Source organism: Apodemus sylvaticus, chromosome 14, assembly GCF_947179515.1.
Source record: "Apodemus sylvaticus chromosome 14, mApoSyl1.1, whole genome shotgun sequence".
NCBI lineage: Eukaryota > Metazoa > Chordata > Mammalia > Rodentia > Muridae > Apodemus > Apodemus sylvaticus.
Window position 1 is genome coordinate 82,553,779 of NC_067485.1, and position 22,177 is coordinate 82,575,955.

Consider the following 22,177-nt stretch of genomic DNA (forward strand, 5'->3'; position numbering starts at 1 on the left):
TTTTGCACTACTCTTAACATTGTCTTCCAAGCTCCTACAGAACTTTCCACCAAGCTCTTAATATTTTAATGGCTTTTCTAGTTCAAAGTTCCAAAGTCCTTCCACAGTCCTCCCCAAAACATGATCAGGTTGTCGCAGGAATAGCCCACTACGCTGGTACCAATTGTCTTAGTCAGGGTTTCTATTCCTGCACAAACATCATGACCAAGAAGCAAGTTGGGGAGGAAAGGGTTTATTGAGCTTACACTTCCACATTGCAGTTGATCACTAAAGGAAGTCAGGACTGGAACTCAAGCAGGTCAGGAAGCAGGAGCTGATGCAGAGGCCATGGAGGGATGTTTCTTACTGGCTTGCTTCCCCTGGCTTGCTCAGCCTGCTCTCTTATAGAACCCAAGAACCCCAGCCCAAAGGTGGTACCACCCACAAGGGGCCCTCCCCACTTGATCACTAATTGAGAAAATGCCCCACAGCTGGATCTCATGGAGGTACTTCTCCAACGGAAATTCCTTTCTCTGTGATAACTCCAGCCTGTGTCAAGTTGACACACAAAACTAGCCAGTACAGACCCCAAAGAACCAGCTCCTACTCTTGTTGATTCTTTGTATAGTTCTTTTTGTTTCAACTTGTCCGATTTCAGCCCTGATTTTCATGATTTCCTGCCTTCTACTCCTCTTGGGTGTATTAGCTTCTTTTTGTTCTAAAGCTTTCAGGTGTTCTGTTGATCTGCTAGTGTATGCTCTCTCTCTCCAGCTTCTTTTTGTAGGCACTCAGAGCTATGAGCTTTCCTCTTAGCACTGCTTTCATTGTGTCCCATAAATTTGGGTATGTTGTGCCTTATTTTCATTAAATTCTAAAAAGTCTTTGATTTCTTTTCTTATTTCTTCCTTGACCAAGATATCATTGAGTAGAGAATTGTTAAGCTTCCATGTCTATGTGGGCTTTTTATTATTTTTGTTGCTATCGAAGTTGACCCTTATTCTATAGTGATCTGATAGGAGGCATGGAATTAGTTCAATCATCTTATATCTGTTGAGGTCTGTTTTGTGACCAATTATATGGTTGATTTTGGAGAAGGCACCATGAGGTGTTGAGAAGACGTTATATCCTTTTCATTTAGGATGAAATGTTCTATAGATATTTATTAAGTGCATTTAGTCCAAAACTTCTGTTAGTTTCACTGTGACTCTGTTTAGTTTGAGTTTTCCTGATCTGTCCATTGAAGAGTGTGGGGTGTTTAAGTCCCCCACAATTATTGTGTGGGGTGCAATGTATGCTTTAAGCTTTAGTAAGGTTTCCATTATGAATGCAGGTGCCCTTGTATTTGGGGCATAGATGTTTAAAATTGAGAGTTCTTCCTGGTAGATTTTTCCTTTGGTGAGTATAAAGTGGCCTTCTGTGTCTTTTTTGATGATTTTTGGTTTACAGTCTATTTTATCTGATATTAGAATGGCTGCTCCAGCTTGTTTCCTGGGATGATTTGCTTGGAGAACTGTTTTCCAGTCTTTTACTTTTAGGTAGTGTTTGTCTTTGACACTGAGATGCATTTCCTCTATGCAACAAAATGTTGGGTCTTGTTTACAAATCCATTCTGTTAGTCTATGTCTTTTTATTTGGGAATTGAGTCCATTGCTGTTAAGAGATATTAAGGAATAGTGATTGTTGCTTCCTGGTGGTTTTGATGCAATTTTTATGTTTGGGAGATTATCTTCTTTTGGATTTGGTGAAAGAAGATACCTTTAGCCAGACTAATTGGAAGGCACGGAGACAGTAACCAAATTAACAAAACTAGAAATGAAAACAGTGATATAACAGCAGAAACTGAGGAAATCCAAAAAATTATCATATCCTACTACAAAAGCCTATACTCAACAAAACTGGAAAATCTGGATGAAATGGACAATTTCCTACATATATACCAATTACCAAAATTTAATCAGGATCAGATAGACCATCTAAATGGATGCATAACCCCTAAAGAAATAGAAGGAGTAATAGAAAGTCTCCCAACCAAAAAAAGCACAGGACCAGATGGCTTTAGTGCAGAATTCTACCAGACATTCAAAGGAGACCTAATGCCAATACTCTTCAAACTATTCTACAAAATAGAAACAAAAGGAACATTACTGAACTCCTTCTATGAAGCCACAATTTTGCTGATACCAAAACCACACAAAGATCCAACAAAAAAAGAGAACCTTAGACCAATTTTCCTTATGAATATTGTTGCAAAAATCCTCAATAAAATTCTTGCCAACCGAATCCAAGAACATATCAAAACATTTATTCACCTCAATTAAGTAGGGAGGCAGGGATTGTTCAATATTCAGAAATCCATCAATGTAATCCGCTACATAAACAAACTTGAAGAAAAAAACACATGGTCATTTCATCAGATACTGAAAAAGCATTTGATAAAATTCAGCATCCTTTCATGTTAAAGGTCTTTGAAAAAACAGCAATTCAAGGCCAGAACCTAAACATAATAAAAGCAATGTACACCAAACCAGTAGCCAACATCAAACTAAATAGAGAGAAACTTGAAGTAATCCCACTAAAATCAGGAACTAGACAATTCTTCCATCTCTCTCCATATTTATTCAATATAGTACTCGAAGTTCTAGCTAGACCAATTAGACAACATAAGGAGTTCAAAGGGATACAAATTGGAAAGGAAGTGATCAAACTATCACTATTTGCAGATGATATGATAGTATACTTATGTGGTGAAAAAAACTCCACCAGAGAATTCCTACAGCTGATAAACAACTTCAGCAAGGTGTCTGCTTATAAAATTAACTCAAGCAAATCAGTAGCAATCCTATACTCAAAGGGTAAACAGGCTGCGAAGAAATTAGGGAAATGACACCCTTCACAATAGCCACAAACAATATAAAGTATCTTGGTGTGACTCTAACCAAACAACTGAAAGATCTGTATGACAGAAACTTCAATTTTTTGAAGAAAGAAATTGAAGAAGACCTCAGAAGATGGGAAAAATCTTCCTTGCTCTTAGATTGGCAGGATTAATATAGTAAAAATGGCCATCTTGCCAAAAGCAATCTACAGATTCAATACAATCCCCATCAAAAACCCAAGTCAATTCTTCATAGACTTAGAAAAAGCAATTCTCAAATTCATCTGGAATAACAAAAAACCCAGGATAGCTAAAACTATTCTCAACAGTAAAAGAACTTCTGGGAAAATCAGTATCTCTGACCTCAAGCAGTACTACAGAGCAATTGTGTTAAAAACTACATGGTATGTGTACAGTGACAGGCAAGCAGATCAATGGAATAGATTGCTGGAAAACTGAAGATGGAAAACTGAAGATTTGGAAATGAATCCACAGAATTATGGTCATTTGATCTTTGATAAAAGAGCTACAACCATGCAGTAGAAAAAAAGATAGCCTCTTCAACAAATGGTGCTGGTTCAACTGGAGGTCAGCATGCAAAAGAATGCAAATTGATCCACTCTTATCTCTTTGTACTAAGCTCAAGTCCTAGTGGATCAAGAACCTCCACATAAGATCAGACACACTGAAACTAATAGAAAAGAAAGTGGGGAAGACCCTTGAGGACATGGGCACAGGGGAAAAGTTCCTCAACAGAACACCATTTGCTTATGCTCTAAGTTCAAGAATTGATAAATGAGACCTCATAAAACTACAAAGTTTCTGTAAGGCAAAGGACATTGTCAAAAGGACAAAATGGCAACCAACAAATTGGGAAAAGATCTTTACCAACACTATATCCAACAGAGGGCTTATATCCAAGATATACAAACAACTCAAGAAGGTAGACTCCAGAGAGCCAAATATCCCCCTTAAAAATGGGGTATAGATCTAAACAAAGAATTTTCACCTGAGGAATACCAAATGGCTGAGAAGCACTTAGAGAAATGTTCAACATCCTTAGTCATCAGGGAAATGCAAATCAAAACACCCTGAGATTTCACCTCACACCAGTCAGAATGACTAAGATCAAAAAGTCAGGAGAAAACAGGTGCTGTGGAGGATGTGGAGAAAGAGGAACACTCCTCCACTGCTGATGGGTTTGTAAGCTGGTACTACACTCTGGAAGTCAGTCTTATGGTTCCTCAGAATACTAGCAATGACACTTCCAGAGGAACCCACTATACCACTCCTGGGCATATACCCAGAGGATTCCTCAGTAATAAGGACACATGCTCCACTATGTTCATATCAGCACTATTTATAATAGCCAGAAGCTGGAAAGATCCCAGATGTCCCTCAATGGAGGAATGGATACAGAGAATGTGGTATATATACACAATAGAGTATTCAGCCATTAGAAACAATGAATTTGTGAAATTCTTAGACAGATGGATGGAACTGGAGAACATCATCCTAAATGAAGTAACCCAGTCTCAAAAGAACATTCATGGTATGCAGTCACTGATAAGCAGATATTAGCCTAGAAGCTTGGACTCCCCAAGACACAATGCACAAATGGTGCCCAAGAAGAAGGAAGTAGTGGCCCCCGGTTCTGGAAAAGCTCAGTACAGCAGTGTCTGGGAATACCAGGACAGGGAAGTGGGAAGGGGTTGATTGGGGAACAGTGAGAGGGAAGAGGGCTTATGGGACTTTTGGGGAGGGGGGATCCAGGAAAGGGAAAATCACTTGAAATGTAAGTAAAGAATATATGGAATAATATATATATGTATATATATATATGTATATGTGTATATATATATATATGTATATATGTATATGTGTGTATATATATACATAAGTTAGGCCCCAGAAAACCAAATAACCCTATTAAAAATGGTATACAGAGATAAACAGAGAATTTTCACCTGAAGAACTTCAGATGGCTGATAAGCACCTTAAGAAATGTTCAACATCATTAGTCATTAGGGAAATGCAAATCAAAACAACCCTGAGATTTCACCTCACACCAGTCAGAATGGTTAAGATTAAAAACTCAGGAGACAGCAGGTGTTGGAGAGGATGTATAGAAAGAAGCAATTATAATCTTAATGACAATGACAACTTACCAATCAGGAAATGGGTAAAGAAATAGCACCACCTTCTGGAAGGAGATATGCATGGAGATATGAAAATCAGTTGAGAATGGAAGATGGCTAATACTGTGAATGTACATTTTATAATCAATTTATCATATATATGTACACTTATACATGTATATATTCCTAGAATATTTTCTACCAAATTCCATTTATATTTTTGTCTTTCCTTGTTTTATTTTTATGATTAACTCTGCCTCCCACCAGAGAGTAAAACAATTAACTTTGATTTTTATTATCAATTCCAGAGATGTCACATTTTATGTGTTTGCTGTCAGTTCTCCATTTTCTGATGAATATTAAATGGGGTGTTGTCATGAATTCTGACCAAAGTCCCTAAATGTGGACATAGATGAGGGCAGTGACATCCCAAACATGACATATTGAGTGGACATATTCCTTTTCATTAATGCATCATTTAAACTCACTAAAATGTGGCTACTTTCACTAACCTGGATGAGAAGGTCTTCTACTCTCACTATACTTTACAATAAATAAAACAGACTTTTCTTCGATCTAAGGTCTGTTGGTTACTTCTCTGCTTTTAATTTTCCCTCTTTTGAATCACTATTCCCTAAGCATATTTTGGTGGAATTTATGGTCAGGGCTTGGGAGAAGGTAATTCCCATTTTACAGGTTTTTCAGGGATGAAGTGCTTGGAGTCAACAAACTCCAGGAAAATGACATTCCAGTGGTGCTTATGTGGCAGTATACCAATAATCCAGCAAACAATAGTTGTTTTTTTTTTGTCACATGTATATGCAAGGTATAATTCTACATTTCTTAATAAGGTGCTCCTGTTTGATGGTGTTATTTTGTGTACCTTATAAATTATTTGCCATGTAATACTTATATAACATAGAAGAAAGCACACCTAATGGGTAGATAAGAGATGAGAAAATTGGAGGCCCATTTTCTTTCTTCCTTTCTTTCTTTCTTTCTTTCTTTCTTTCTTTCTTTCTTTCTTTCTTTCTTTCTTTCTTTCTTTCTTTCTTTCTTTCTTTCTTTCTTCCTTCCTTTCTTTCTTTCTTTCTTCCTTCCTTCCTTCCTTTCTTCCTTCCTTTCTTCCTCCTTTCCTTCCTTCCTTCCTTCCTCCTTTCCTTCCTTCCTTCCTTCCTTCCTTCCTTCCTTCCTTCCTCCCTCCCTCCCTCCCTCCCTCCCTCCCTCCCTCCCTCCCTCCCTCCCTCCCTCCTTTCTTTCTTTCTTTCTTTCTTTCTTTCTTTCTTTCTTTCTTTCTTTCTTTCTTTCTTTCTTTCTTTCTTTCTTTCCCCTCATTTCTTTTTTGTATAAGCTAAGATAGGTATGTAGCTTTAAGTAAACACATTGGCTGATGTGTTGATCTTTCTCCAATATATAATTTTGGCATATTTATTGAGAATCAAGTGATTGAAATTCCAAAAAATTCATGCCTGTTTCCAATGCTGGTTTATTCAGCTAGTATGATGCTTCAAAAATATTACTGCTCTTGGTCAGTATTAGCAGTTCTGAGTCTTCAGTGCTTCCATAATAATAGGATTGATTTTTTTAGTTGACTATTGAGGGTATAGATTGGGTTTCTATTGCTGTGAAGAGACCCTATGTTCAAGGCAACTCTTACCAAGGAAAAACACTTAATTTGAGCTGCCTTACAGCTTGAAAGATAAGTCCATTATCATCATGGTGGGAAGCATGGTGGCATACAGGCAGAGGCAGCTGAGAGGTTTACATCTGAATCTGCAGGATGTAGGAAACGAACTATGAGCCACTAGGCCTAGTGTGAGTTTATGAGACTGCAAAGTGTATCATCCCATAGTGATGCTCTTCCTCCAACAAAATCATGCCTATTCCAACATGATGACACTCCTGAATACTGCCACTATTCATGACCTGTAAGGGCCCTTTTAATCCAAACCAGCACAGGAACTTACTGTTTTCTATGCTAATTTTCATCCTACATTATCACTGAATTTATGAGTTCTAGTAGATGTTTTTTTTGACAAAAATGTTAGGATTTTCAACATATTGAATTATGTCAACAAATAGAGATAGTTGGACTTTTTATTTCCTCCCTATTTATAATTTCATTTCTTTCTCTTTCCTTACGGAATCTTGCTGAAATTTCTAGTACTGTTTTAATACTCATGAAAAGAGGCAAAGACATTATTCTTGCTTTTAGAGACATGAGTCCAGTCACTTTTGCCATTTGATGTGATTCTGGCCTTTGAATCAAGTGAAATATGTATCCCATAGAATGAGTTTGAAAGGTTTCCTTTTGCATTGATATTCATAAAGAAATTGTTCTGAAGTTCTCTTTCTTTGTTGGATCTTTGTGTGGTTTATGTATAAGTGTAATTCTGGCTTCATAGAAAGAGTTGGGAAGTGTTCCTTCTATTTCTGTTTCATGAAATAGTGTGAAGAGTATTGGTATTAGGTCTTCTTTGAAGGTCTGATAAAATTCTGCATGAAAACCATCTGGTCCTGGAAATTTTTTGGTTAGGAGACCTTTAATGACTGCTTCTATTTGCTTTGTAGTTATGTGACTGTTTAGATGGTTTATCTGATCCTGATTTGAGTTTGGTACCTTGTATCTGTCTAGAAAAATTTCCATTTCATCCAGATTTTCTAGTTTTGTTGAGTATAGGCTTTTGTAATAGGACCTGATCATTTTTTAAATTTCCTCAGTTTCTGTTGTTATATCATCCTTTTCATTTCTGATCTTGCTAATGTGGATACTGTATCTGTGCTCTCTGGTTAGTCTAGCTAAGGATTTATCTATCCTATTGATTTTCTCAAAGAGCCAGCTCTTGGTTTGATTGATATTTTGTATAATATTTTTTGTTTCTACTTGGTTGATTTCAGCCATGAATTTGATTATTTCCTGCCATCTTCTCCTCTTGGGTGTATTTGCTTCTTCTTGTTCTAGTGGTTTCAGGTGTGCTGCTAAGCTGCTAGTGTGTGTTCTCTCCAGTTTCTTTATGGAGGCACTTAGAGCTTTGAGTTTTCCTCTTAGCACTGCTTTCATTGTGTCCCACATGAAATTCTTAGGAAAATGTATGGAACTAGAAAATATCATCCTGAGTGAGGTAACTCAATTATAAAAGAACACACATGGCATACACTCACTGATAAGTGTATATTAGCCTCAAAGCTTGGAATTTGCAAGATAACAATTGACAGATTATGTGAAGCTCAAGAAGAAGGAAGACCAGTATATGGATGCTGCAGGCCTTTTAAGAAAGGGGAAAAATACTCACAGGAGGAAACACAGGGACAAAGTATGGTGAAGAGACAGAAGGAGAGGCCATCTAGAGACTGCCCCACCTGGGGTTCCATCTCATATACAGACACTAAACCTAGATACTATTGCTGATACCAAGAAGTGCTTGCTGACAGGACATGATATAGCTGTCTCCTGAGAGGTTCTGTCAGAACTGACCAATACAGATACAGATGCTCCCAGCCAACCATTGGACAGAGCACGGAACCTTTAGAGAAGGGACTGAAGGAGCTGAAGGGGATTGCAAACCCATAGGACAAACAACAGCATCAACTAACTAGACACCCCAGCATTCCCAGGGACTAAACCATGAACCAAAAGTACACATGAAGGGACCTGTGGATCCAGCTGCAAATATAGCAGAGGATGGTCTTATCTGGCATCATTATACACTGAAGAGGCCCTTGGACTTGTGAAGGCTCTATGCCCTAGTGTATGTGAATGCCAGGGTGGTGAGGTAGAAGTGCGTGGGTGAATGGGGAGAAGCAGGGTGAGAGGGGATGGGTTAGGGTGTTTGTGGAGTGGAAATCAGGAAATGGAATAACATTTGAAATGTAAATAAATAAAATATCCAATTAAAATGCAAAAATGTATTTACTTGGCATTTTTTAATTTTCATAACAACTTTAGGAATATTTAATCTCACATTGTCTGTATAACTGCAAATAACATAAAAAACGAATAGGGCTTCCTTTCTTTGTCATTTTGTTTTCTCCAAGTATTTGCATTGATGTGTGCTCATTTTCTATTGTGTTGTATCATATACACAATTTCAAGTAAATACACTATTAAGATAATATTATCTCCGCTTTGGCCCTCCCAAGTTTAGAGTTTTTATTCTATATGTCATATAATATTTTGTAAGTACAGATATTATTAGACTTTTCAGACTTTTACTTTACACATTAAAACTCTCATGTATTTAAATGCTTTTGATTAACATTAAATGTATTTCTTTTTTAATTGCTTCATAGTATTTCATTTTCCCAGTGTATCAAAGATTATCCATCTATTTAAACATTTGAAAACATATTTTTCAGTTTTTTCTTTCAGGAACATAAAGTAGTAGGTGGATCATATTAAATATTTATCAGTACTGTAAATGTTATTTTTAATATAAATGTAGTAAATTAATACAGAAGTGTATTTTTTTATCCTAGATTTTTCCCAATAATACCATAGAGAGACAATTATTTATTTTAAAGCTTCATTTCAATACATGGGCAGTCTATTAGTTTACATTAAATTTCCTAAGCTAATATGGCTACCTCCCAGCCAAGAATCCCAATAATATTTGCAATTACGGCTTTTCATGCTTTTGCTAAATTCTCAGGGACTCTTTCCTCCTCCTCCTGATGGCTAATCTGCCTCTCACTTCTATTCATTTCTTCCCCTGACTGGTGGACATCCTACCTTATTCTTTCTTCTGCCCAGCCATTAGGTGATCAACATTTATTGACAAGGCAGAAAATAAATTGTAAGAATTGAAACAGGAGATTCTTGACAATGCTATATTCAGATGGAAACAAGATGTAAGAAGAGAGAAATATGCATTTGAATAATTCAAGGATAACCTTTACCCAAATGCACAAACACATTATGCCTACACTGCATTGTTGTTCTTTAGTTATTGGAAATATATATGTTTTAACCACTGAAGATATAATAAACTCCAGTTTTCTGATTGTGCTTTCAAAACAGTTCCCTGCTCTCCACAGCCTGCTGTGTTGCCCTTTGGCAGCCCAATTATTCTTACTGTGCCTTATCTGAGTGTAGTACTTACAAAGCAAGAAAGAAAGTCAACTTTTTCTGCAATGGGAATGTTAAAAATGTTTTCTCTCAAAAAGTTTAGCTCTTGAATTCCAATTTATAGTAAAATTTTTGAGAAATACCCAATGATCATTACTTATTACTGTGTGCACTACAGGGCACTAATAGGTTCAAATAATGCAATATTAAAAACCTTTCTAATAAAAAAATGCAAAAGTCAAGAAAATGGGAGTTTGAGTGGTTTTAATTTAATGCCATGTGAGTAATTAATCTCCAGAATATTTATGACAATTTTCAGGAAAGTAAATAGCAAATTTTGCTTACCTACTATTTTCTGTGTCATTATAAAATTATGTTACAGGACTTCATTTATAGAAAGGAACAGATTGATTTTTATTTGTTCACTATCCTCACACTGTTCCCAAAAGTTGAATGTCAAACAGTTAATAGGAATCTCAATTTCTTGTTATTCTTGGGCTGCATGAAGGGCAAAAGGAAGGAGATTGTATTAACCCATATGAATGACAAGCAATGAATTTCACAAATCAGCATATGGAACTAAATATTATACTCTTTAGTTTTATCAAGCTTAAGCTTGTAAGAACCTAGACTGGTAATGACAGAAGTGATATGAATGAGGATTAAAAGAAAATAAATTAAAATTAAAGATGAATGTAGTTAATATATCAACAAAAATAGTCAATAAAAATTCAAGAACCAGGGGTCTCTCCTCCATTCTTCTTGTACATCATTTGATGTGTGGATTATGTTTTGGGTATTCCAATTTTCTAGGCTAATATGCAGTTATTAGTGAGTGCATACAATGATTGATGTTTTGAGACTGGGTTACCTCACTTGTGTAGCAGTATAGGGCAATACCAGAACAGTGAACTAGGAAGGGGTGGAAGGTGTGAACAGGGGAAGGGAAGAGGGCTTATGGGACTTTCGGGGAGTGGGGGGGGGCAGAAAAGGGAAATCATTTAAAATGTAAATAAAAAATATATCGAATAAAAAAAGTCAAGAAAATGGGATTCTGAGTGGTTTTTAATTTAACACAATGTCAGTAATTAATCTCCTAATTAATGTCCAGTCAACAACTGTGTGAATCTTGAGGCCTTGCTTGGTTCCTAGTTATTCTGCTGGCTACAACTGTTTCATATTAAGAGAGAAAACAAATCATCCTGTGTCTGGCATCACTGTTATACCATCGCCTGTTGTAGAGAAATTGAGCAGGGCCTGCTTATTCATATAGGGATGGTGGACACCTCAGTACCTGCAGAGGGAGGCTGTCTGGCTAATGGGAAGGTCCTTTCCCAGAATGTGTGGCCGTTCTGTGCGGGCCCCATGTCCCTGTAGAGGAATCCTGGCCAGGCAGGGAAGTTCTAGGTCCTTTCTGGCCACTGGAGACACTGAGGACTGTTCTATTGCTCCTAGGGCAGGTTTTGATAAGAAGAGGCTGTCCATGGTTTTAAAGCTTTATTTTGGGAAAGGAAAAGGAAAAGATAGAGAAGTAAAGAGAGAAAGAAAAGATTGAGAGGTGAGAGCTGGCCATGATCACATGGAAAGAGGGGAGAAAATGGGGAGAGAATGGGAATGGGGCAAGAGAGAGAGAGGGGAGTAAAAGAGAAGGGGCAAGAGAGAAGGGGCAAGAGAGCTAGGAGGAGCCAAGAATCTCCCTTTTATAGTGGGCTGGGTTACCTGGCTATTGCCAGGTAATTGTGGGCAGGGAAAACCTGACTCTAACCAGGTGGCTATGGGGGCAGAGTCCAGCCAGAATACTATTGACCTGGCCCTACATGGCTGATGGCCACAGGATTATGAAGTTGAGGAGTCAAGATAAAAAAAAAGAAAAGAATATGGAGTTGGAGTCAGGAGCCTAGGTATCTGGAAGCATTGCTCATGTTCCGCCCCCTTGTAGAATATTCTATTGGGTCTCCAGAGTAAGTCTTGCTCAACCAGGCCTTTCACGGTCCCACAACATGTTGCTTGCTCTGAGCAGTGAGCTTCCCCTGTTCCAGAGTGCTAAACAGGCTGGTCGGAAAAAAAGTGAACATGGGCTGTCAAGAACACTTTCTGTCATCTTCTTCACATGGATTTTACTTGTAGTGGGAATGTCTTCTCTGTTTCTAAAGTTCAAGAAGTCTTTCTTACTTATAAAGAGATAAAAACACAGAAATCATTGTGTCCAAGGTTACTAGAAACTAGAGTTAAGTTGCTGTTTTGTTCTAACATTACCTTCAGTGTCTCAAAACAAACAAACCAAACCAACCAAACAAAACCAAAACCAAATAATCCTACCTACAAGAAATGCAGGGATGGGGGATGAAACAAAGACTGAGAGACTGAGACAAGCAACAACTTGCCATCCCACAGGCAAGCACCATTCCATGACACTATTAATGAGACTCTGATACACTTTCAGACAGGAACCTAACATGGCTGTCCTCTGAGAGTCTCTACTCACCAGCTGATCTCACAGATGCAGAGACCCATAGCCAAGCATTGGACTGGACTGTTGGACTGAGCTCTAGGACTCTCCTCCTCCTCCTCCTCCTCCTCCTCCTCCTCCTCCTCCTCCTCCTCCTCCTCCTCCTCCTCCTCTTCTTCTCCTCCTCCTCCTCTTCCTCCTCCTCCTCCTCCTCCTCTTCTTCTTCTCCTCCTCCTCCTCCTCTTCCTCCTCCTCCTCCTCCTCTTCCTCCTCCTCCTCCTCTTCCTCCTCCTCCTTCTCCTCCTCCTCCTGCTCTTCCTCCACTCCCTCCTCCCCCCTCCTCCTCCCCCTCACCTCCTCTTCCTCCTCCTCCTTCTTCTCCTCCTTCTCCTCCTTCTCATCCTCTTTCTACTCCCCCCTTCTTCATATCCAATGGTCACAAACTGATGAATATATATTATCAGGGAATTGTTTTCTTTTTATTAGATTTTTTATTTACATTTCAGATGTTAACCATTTTCCTAGTTTCCCCTCCCCAAAACACCCTATCCCACCCCCTCCTCCTCCTGCTCAACAACCCACCCACTCCTGCTTCCCTGTCCTGCCATTCCCCTATACTGGAGCATCTATCCTTCTCAGGACCAAGATATCTCTCCTCCCTTTGAAGGCCATCCACTGCTACATATGTAGCTGGAGCCATGGGTCTCTCCATGTGTACTCTTTGGCTGGTGGTTTAGTCCCTGTGAGCTCTGGGGCTACTGGTTATTTCAAATAGATCTTCCTCCTAAGGGACTGCAAAATCCTTCAGCTCCTTGGGTCCTTTCTCTAGCTCCTCCTTTGGGGACCTTGTGTTCAGTCAAATGGCTGACTGAGAGTACACACCTTTGTATTTGTCAGGTACTGGCAGATCCTTCCAGGTTATAGCTATATCAGGCTCCAGTAAGCAAGCGCTTGTTGGCATCCATGGTAGTGTCTGGGTTTGGTGACTGTATATGAGATGGATTCCCAGGTGTGGCAGTCTCTGGATGGCCTTTCCTTCAGTCTCTGCTCCACACATTTTTTCTGTATCTGCTCCCATGTGTATTTTGTTCTCTCTTCTAAGAAGGACCAAAGTATTCATAGTATTCATACTTTGGTCTTTCTTCTTGTGGTGGTACTTGCCTTTTAATCCCAGCACTTGGAAGGCAGAGACAGGCAGATTTCTGATTTCAAGGCCAGCTTGGTCTACAGAGTGAGTTCCAGGAGAGCCAGGGGCTACACAGAGAAATCCTGTCTTGAAAACAACAACAACAACAACACAAAAAAACAAAAATATAAAAAGCTCTACTACTCTTTTGAAAGAGCTGTTGGAAAGGATTGAAGGCCCCATCGCTGATAGGAACTGGAAGACCATAGTCAACCCTTGGGGACTTTCAGAGACTGAATCACCAACCAAAGAGCATATATAGGCTAGACTTAGGCTCCTGCACTCATGTAGTAGATGTACAGCTTGGCCTTCATGTGGGTCTGGAACAACTGGAGCAGGGTTGTTCTGAAAGCTGTTGTCTATCTGCGGACTCTGTTCCCCTAACTGAGGTGTCTTGTCTGGACCCAGTGGGAGAAGATCCCAGCCTTGCAAAGACTTGATGTGCTACAGTGAGGGGGAAGCTGGGGGCCTCCACTCTCTCAGAAAAGAAGAGGAGGGGGGATGAGGGTAGGGTCTTGGGAAGGAGGTCCAGGAGTAAGGAACATCAATCAGCATGTAAAGTGAATAATAATAAAAAAGACATGAAACTGGAAGGGGAATGCCTTGAGGGAGATACAAGAAGAGTTGTAGGGGAGAATGGTAGATAATTTTGCTTATATTTCAGTATACATATGTATGAACTTTTCAAGAATAAAGAAATATTATTTAAATTACTATAGTTACGTAATCATATATGAACTAGAACAAGGAAATCTGCCTTTAATGTGATTACTCATTGAAAAACTCTTACATAAAATGGATATTTCTTACTTACAAATCAATAATACTGTGCATGTATCTTTACAGCCGGTATTCAATTCTTTCAAGTGGAGTTAATGATTATTACGAAGAGAGTTAATCTAGCTAGCTCTTCTGTCTGTTCAAGGTCTTGTCATTCATGTAACTGATTTGGTATGCAGAAACTTTGACCTTTCATCATTTCAAATCAGATAAGGACAGTGGCTGGGCCTGAATGGTTTGCATAGTTTAATTTGTGCAGTGTTATTTTTACCTTCCATTGCAAGAGCAGAATTTTAGTGTGTTCTTGAAATCTCCAATGAAAACCTCAGAAAAAAATATTTCAATAGCTTTCCTTGTAGATTTCAATTTCCATGAGCTTTAAAACCCACTTGCACTGGCTGGTTTTCTGTGTCAACTTGACACAGGCTGGAGTTATCACAGAGAAAGGAGCTTCAGTTGGGGACGTGCCTCCATGAGATACAGTTGTGGGGCATTTTCTCAATTAGTGATCAAGGGAGGAGGGCCCCTTGTGAGTGGCACCATCTCTGGGCTGGTATTCTTGGGTTCTATAAGAGAGCAGGCTAAGCAAGCCAGGGAAATCAAGCCAGTAAGAAAAATCCCTCCATGGCCTTTACATCAGCTCCTGCTTCCTGACCTGCTTGTGTTCCATTCCTGACTTCCTTTAGTAATGAACAGAAGCATGGAAGTATAAGCTTAGTAAACCCTTTCCTCTCCAACTTGCTTCTTGGTCATGATGCTTGTACGGGAATAGAAACCCTGACTAAGACACCACTATAAGGCGACATTAGTGTACCCTCTGTGTCTTTCTTAAATAATACTCGTGAAAGCATTCTCTTTTACTTCTTGCTTTTAATTTCTATTTTTTAAAAGTTGAGATTATAATTACAATATTTTCCCTTCCCTTGTATTCCTTTAAACCAAATGGCAGTCAACCTCCTCAATGTTGTGACATTTAAGTAGAGTTCTCTATGTTGTGGTGACCCCCCCCCCAGTCATAACATTACTTTTGTTGCTTTCCCTGTAGATTACAATTTCCATGTGCTTTAAAACCCACTGTAGGGAGATATTAGTGTGCTCTCTGTGTCTTTCCTGGATAGGACTTATGAAAACATTCTCATTCACTTTTTATTTTTAATTTCTATTTTTAAAAAATGTTGGGATTATAATTACAATATTTCTCCCTTCCCTTTTCTTCTTTTAAACCAAATGGAGGTCAACCTCATTAATGTTGTGTCTCTTTAACAGAGTTCTCCATGTTGTGGTGATCCCCAACCATAACATATTTGTTGCTACTTCATAACCATAATTTTTCTACTATCATGAAAATATCTGTGTTTTCTCATGGTTTTAGGCAACTCCCGCGAAAGCGTCATTTGACTCACAAAAATGTCATGACCCACAGGTTGAAAGCAGCTGCTCTACACCCTTTAATATACCCCTTTCAACTCTCCTTTAAATTCATGTCTTCTCTGTAAACTAATTGCTATTGCATGCATATATGAATATATACAAATATTCTTTAAGATAATTCAACATGTATGCATGTGTATATATTCAAGTGTATATACAGGTTGTCATTGGACAACTGTTTGGTGTGTTCTTCTTTGGGAAAGGCAAACTCACTCTCCCGGCTTTCCTAAGTTGCCTCTTTGTGTATAGTTGAGACCCCATGAACCTTTTCCTGTTCAATGTAGCATGCTTATTGCTGTGATTTTTGTTCAGCTTATCTTTAGGCAGTCCTGTTGGTGACACCTTATAGATAAATAGCTTCTGACATAACTAGGGACAGAAGGTCACAGTAAACTACCTGATTCTCTGGTTCTTAAAATATCTTTTGCAGTGTTTTTTGAGCCTTAGGTACAGATGTGTTTTGTAGATGTATCCACTGGGACTCCTATCCACAATTGTTGGTTTTGTTTGGAGTTTTCTGTCATGGTCTCTGTAGCAAAGAGAATTTTCTTTGAGTAGGGGATCAAAAACAGACACAAAAGAATACTAAAATTTTCTCTTGAGAGCATATCCCTTATGCTGAAATTATAAGCTATTATCTGAATGAACAAATCAAACTTGTGCCCAGCTAGAAATTTCACCCCTAATGACTAGCATTCTTGGAACTGGAAAGTAGTTTGTATGTTCCTAGATTGGAAAAGTAATCATTAACATCACACAGCTACAAAACAGTGACCTTCAACAGTGACCTGCCTGCAAAATATATTGATGGAGCAGAGATTAATTACTCATTCGAATTTGGACTTAAGGTCCACTCCATCAAGTGGAGCTTACACCTGACTTTATGAAAGTAGGTAAGAACCTGTGACTAGAGAGGCAATAGACCCTAGAGGGAAATTTACTCTTATTCTGATAAAGAAACAGCAACAAAAAGACTCCTAATCACATATTGCTATACTAGTAGATCAGTGCATCACTGAACCTTTACCTGACAAGGTTATCCTGTCAGTAGATTGAAATTAACACATAGACCTGTAATTTGACAATGTACAGAGTTGAAGATAAGGGAGCACTAATCTTAAACAGGATTTGTTCATCAAGTCCCACTCATCAAGGTTTAATGATATATGTAAAAGAGAAGATACAAAGATTACAGCATCCACTAGTGACAAATGACTCCAAGGAAACAGTGTTTCCCTAATACACTTACAGAGAGTATGACAACTCACACAAGACCTGGACAGGCTCTTGCCAAACTTCCAGCACTAACAAGTGAAAGTTAAAACAGCTCTATACCTAACCAAGTGGCTATTTACAATTGCTATTTGTTGGTTAAGGGAAATAAAACTTCTCCAATGGAGTATCACTGGTACATAAACCACATGCCAAGGCTGAAGGTGTAGTTAGCCAACCCCAAACAGATTCTATCTCTTGTTTCTGTATCTGTCTCTCTGTCTCTTTCTGTCTCAATATCTGTCTTTCTCTGTCTCTTTTTGTTTCTCTGTTTCTGTCTCTCTGTCTCTGTCTCTCTCCCTCTCTCTCTCCCCCCCCTCTCTCTCTGTGTGTGTGTGTTTGTGTGTGTTTGTGTGTTCCTTTTTTGTTTTTTATTTTTATGGTTTTATTTTTTCCAGGGGCAGGGGAGAGAGGAGAACATGAAGTTGGATTGGTAGATACATGGGGAGGATCTAAGTAGAGTTGCAGAAGGAATACCATAATAAAAATTTGTATGAAAAAATAATTAAAAGAAACTGGCTCTTCTCCCTCCAGAGACCAGTTACTAACAGCCTTTATATCCTTGGTGAGGAAAGAATCTCCTAAGGTCCTCCTTACCTATGAACTGAATGTTATAGGGCCCAGTGTAGCTCTGTATTTTTACAGCTGACCACAATTGCTGTATGTTGAGGGAGCATTGATCTTGGCATTCCCAGACAACAGCAGGGTCTACATCATTTATTCCCTCCAATTAACATTATATAAAGGTTCCCTTTTCCCCATATCCTAAGTCAGCATTTACTGTTATTTCTGTTATTCATGATAGCCATTCTGACTGGGGTAAGAAGGAACCTGAATGTATTTTTAATCAACATTTCCATGGTAGATGATGAAGTTGATACTTTAAAAATGTTTACTAGCAAATTGCAATTGCAGTTCTCCTGAGAAACTTTTCAGTTTCATAACCCAGTTTCAAAATTGGAAGTTTGTTTTCTTGGTCTTCAGTTCTTTTATCTATATTGTAGATACCAAATCTCAGTCATATCTCTATCTCTATCTCTTCTATCTCTATCTCTGTCTCTATCTCTATCTCTATCTCTATCTGTCTGTCTGTCTGTCTATCTATATCTATATATCTACACACATACCACAGATTTTCTCTTTTTCTGTGAACTGTTAATTCATTTGACTGCTTCCTTAGTATAGAAAGGTTTTAGTTTCATAAGATACCATTTGTTAACTGTTGGTCTTTCCCCCTAAGACAATTGGTGTCCTATTCAGAAAACTGTTACCAGTGCCTGTAATTTGACATTTAATACCTGTTCTCTTTCTCAAACAGTTTCAATGTATCTCGTGATGTATTGGGGGTCTGTAGGACCTCCTTTTGGGGAGACCCCTACTCCATTCTCAGGATAGCATACACCGAAGGAAGTGCGAGAGACAGACTTGATGCAAACACATGAGGCAGTTTATTCTCAGAGCTCCGGACCGACACTTATCTCACATAGGAGACAGAGGAGTCAACCCTGAGGCTCAAAAGTTAGGGGTTTATATAGGAAAAGTCAGGGGGTTTTGGCATGGTTACACATGATTTGCTGATTTAAACATTGGCGGGGGGATTCTGGCACGCAGGGTGGGCTTTTTGGCATACGTGCAGATCGGGCCATCAGCAATGTAGGAGGGCAGTTTATTTTTGTTAACAGGAAGCTCACTTTGACATTAGTAAATTGCATCCAAGGGACAGGAGACAGAAGACTCCAGTCCAGATGGTGTATGACCCATAGGAGATTGGCCAGGCATGCCCCTTATCCTTTATCTGTTTGTGCAATGATTCAACCACAACCTTGCTTCAAGCTTGTCTGGTGTGCCCAGGCTCTAAGTCTGCTTGCTGCCTCAACTATATATTCTGAAAGGTCCTAACTCCCTTCATTTCCCCTCTTCTTTTCTTATTAGGAGATCTAATCTTAGAACTATAGAACTAAATCTCTGACTCTATATATTCTGGATTGTCCTGCCCTAATCTCTGATATTGTTGGCATAGCATAAGAATCTGCACAGCACTTATATATTCTCTAATAAAAACTATTAACCGGTTAATCACACAGGTTCCAATTGTAAGCAAAAGGAGTAAAATTACAAAAGGGTCTCATCAAAGCAGAAAGCATGGTGGTCAAGAGTATAAGATAAGGGCTTTTCCACCCCGTCTCAAGGTATACTGTGCAGTGGCGTCTAATGTAGACTGAATCTTGAACTTGGAAATGGTGTGGGACTACCAAGTCTCCTCCTGAGTAGGCTATCTTTTTTCCACTGGATGTTTTCAGCTCCTTTGTCTAAGATCAAGTGACCATAGTTGTGTGAATTCATTTCTGGGTCTTCAATTCTATTCCATTGGTCCAGTTGCCTGTCCCTGTGCCAATACCATGCAGTTTTTTAACACTATTGCTCTGTAGTATTGCTTGAGGTCAGGGATGCTGATTTCCCCAGAATTACAGCAGGTGTTGGCAAGGATGTGGAGAAAGAGGAACACTCCTCCACTGCTGGTGGGATTGTAAGATAGTACAACCACTATGGAAAACAGTCTGGTGGTTCCTAAGACAACTGGACATGACACTTACGAAGGACCATGCTATACCTCTCCTGGGCATATACCCAGAGGACTCCCCAGCATGCAATAAGGACACATGCTCCACTATGTTTATAGCAGCCTTATTTATAATAGCCAGAAACTGGAAAGAACCTAGATATCCCTCAATGGAGGAATGGATACAGAAAATGTTGTATATATACACAATGGAGTACTATTCAGCAATTAAAAACAATGAATTCATGAATTTTCAGGCAAATGGATGGAACTGGAAAATATCCTAAGCAAGGTAACGCAATCACAAAAGAATACACATAAAATGCAATCATTGATAAGTGGATATTAATTAGCCCGGAAGCTCTGAATACTGAAGATACAATTAGCATATCAAATGATTCCCATGAAGAAGGAAGAAGAGGGCCCTAATCCTGGAAAGGCTTGATCCAGCCTTGTAGGGGAGTAGCAGGACAGAGAAAAGGGAGGGGGAAAAGATAGGAGAATGGATGGAGAGAAGAGGACTTATGGGACATATGGGGAGGGGGGAACTGGGAAAGAGGAAAGCTTTTGGATTGTAAACAAAGAATATAGAAAACAAAAATATATAAAAAAAAAATAGAGAAAACCCCCCCAAAAATGCTGCATAATCTCTCTCACAGGTGATTCTTATATTCAAATCTAGTTTTGTGTGGCTAAAATAGAGTTCACTTGGAAGCTGGAAAACAAGAAAGGTCATTAGAAGTAGTAAGTACCTAGGCAAGGCAAATGGTAAAATATCAGAGAAAATAGAAGGGAAAATATTGGGGACAGGATGGTATGAACATGTAGTACAAAAATGGGGAAGGAGAAATAAGGTTCCAGGGGAAGGGTCAAGTAGAATACAATGTGCATAAAGAAGATATTTGGGTCTTAAAATTGTGCAGCGCAAATAAACATATAAATGGTATAGTCAAACATGAGATATGAAAGAATTGGAGGGGATACAGGAAGTTGAAGGTTTAATTAGGAAAGGAGGAAGGTAGCTGATAAAAAAGACAGGTAGAAAGAATATTAACAAATATTAAGTGTGTTAAAAGGTCTTATGATGCCCCTAGTCTGTATGCTAATTAAAGGTAAAATTAAAAAAGTAAAAAAGAACTTGACAAGTCATAACCCATGTAGTTAGCTCTAAACTCACTACAGGTTATTAAATGAAAATCTCATTGCTTATCACTGTTTATGTGCATATGAATTATTTTTCAGGAAATTCCCAGAAGCAGTCTATTGCCATTGTGCTTCATGTGAACTACAGCTAGATGGTAAGGCTCTATTACTGAGTACACCATATACTTTTGCTGCAAGACACAGAGAAATTATATTTCAACTGTTGAGGAAACTTTGTACCCACTAGCTAGCTTTAACAGTACTGGAAGATGCGAGGCAAAGGAAAATGGGGTTTTTAAGTCCTAGAAAGTCATCAGACCTAGAGGAACATCAACTGATTTTGGTTTTCTAAATGGTTATGTTGTAAAACTACCTTCTTAATATTTATGCTTATATCAATGAGCATGGGAGATCATTCTCTCTTCTGATATTTTCAATTTATTTAAAGACTTGAACCTTTTTGTCATATCAATCTTTTATTTTTTTGGTTAGGGCTAGCTCAAGATATTTGATATTATTGTGGCTATTGTGAAAGGTGGAGTTGAAACAGGAAAGTGTTCATGAGTTAGAGTTTAGCTTGAGTTACAGAGTGGAGCCTTGCCCTCATATAACAAAAGAAAACTTTCTCACAGGACACTATAATTCTGGTCTTTAGAATTTATACATAGAGAAGTTTTTGATTGTGTACTTTGTAATTTTCTTGTTATGGTTGTAACCACAACTTTATGACCAAGTTCAAAGGCCTATGATCAAACAAGGAAAGATCAATAACATTGAACCTTCATTAAGTTGAGCAATATTTCTTAATTATTTTATTTGGGTAATGATAATATTCTGCACTTTTATGTAAAAATATCTTCAGGACCCTGTTTGAATGGGAAATTTTTTTTTTCATCTTGGAAGCTTGATTGCCCTAACAATGTTACAGTAAATCATCATTTATTCTTAAATTCTTAGTCAATTGTAGGGAAACCTTTGTACATTTCTTTTTATTCTCCATTCACTTTCTGATGTTAAAATCTCCAGGATGGTTCATGTTGTTGCCTACCATGACACTAATGTAAAATGTAGGACTGACAGCTACAGGCCTGTAGATTAGGTAGATCTGCATGGACCTAAAAACTTGGGTCATTAGATGTGCAGTAGAAATCAATTGTTAACTAGGAGACTTAGATGTATTCTGTGACACAGCAGATTCCTCTCCTAATATACTCCACAAATTAGTAAGCTTGAAGTCATTCCAATCTAGGTCATTATGAAGCTATGAGCATTCAGATTTATTTACTGAGTTTCAAGAAC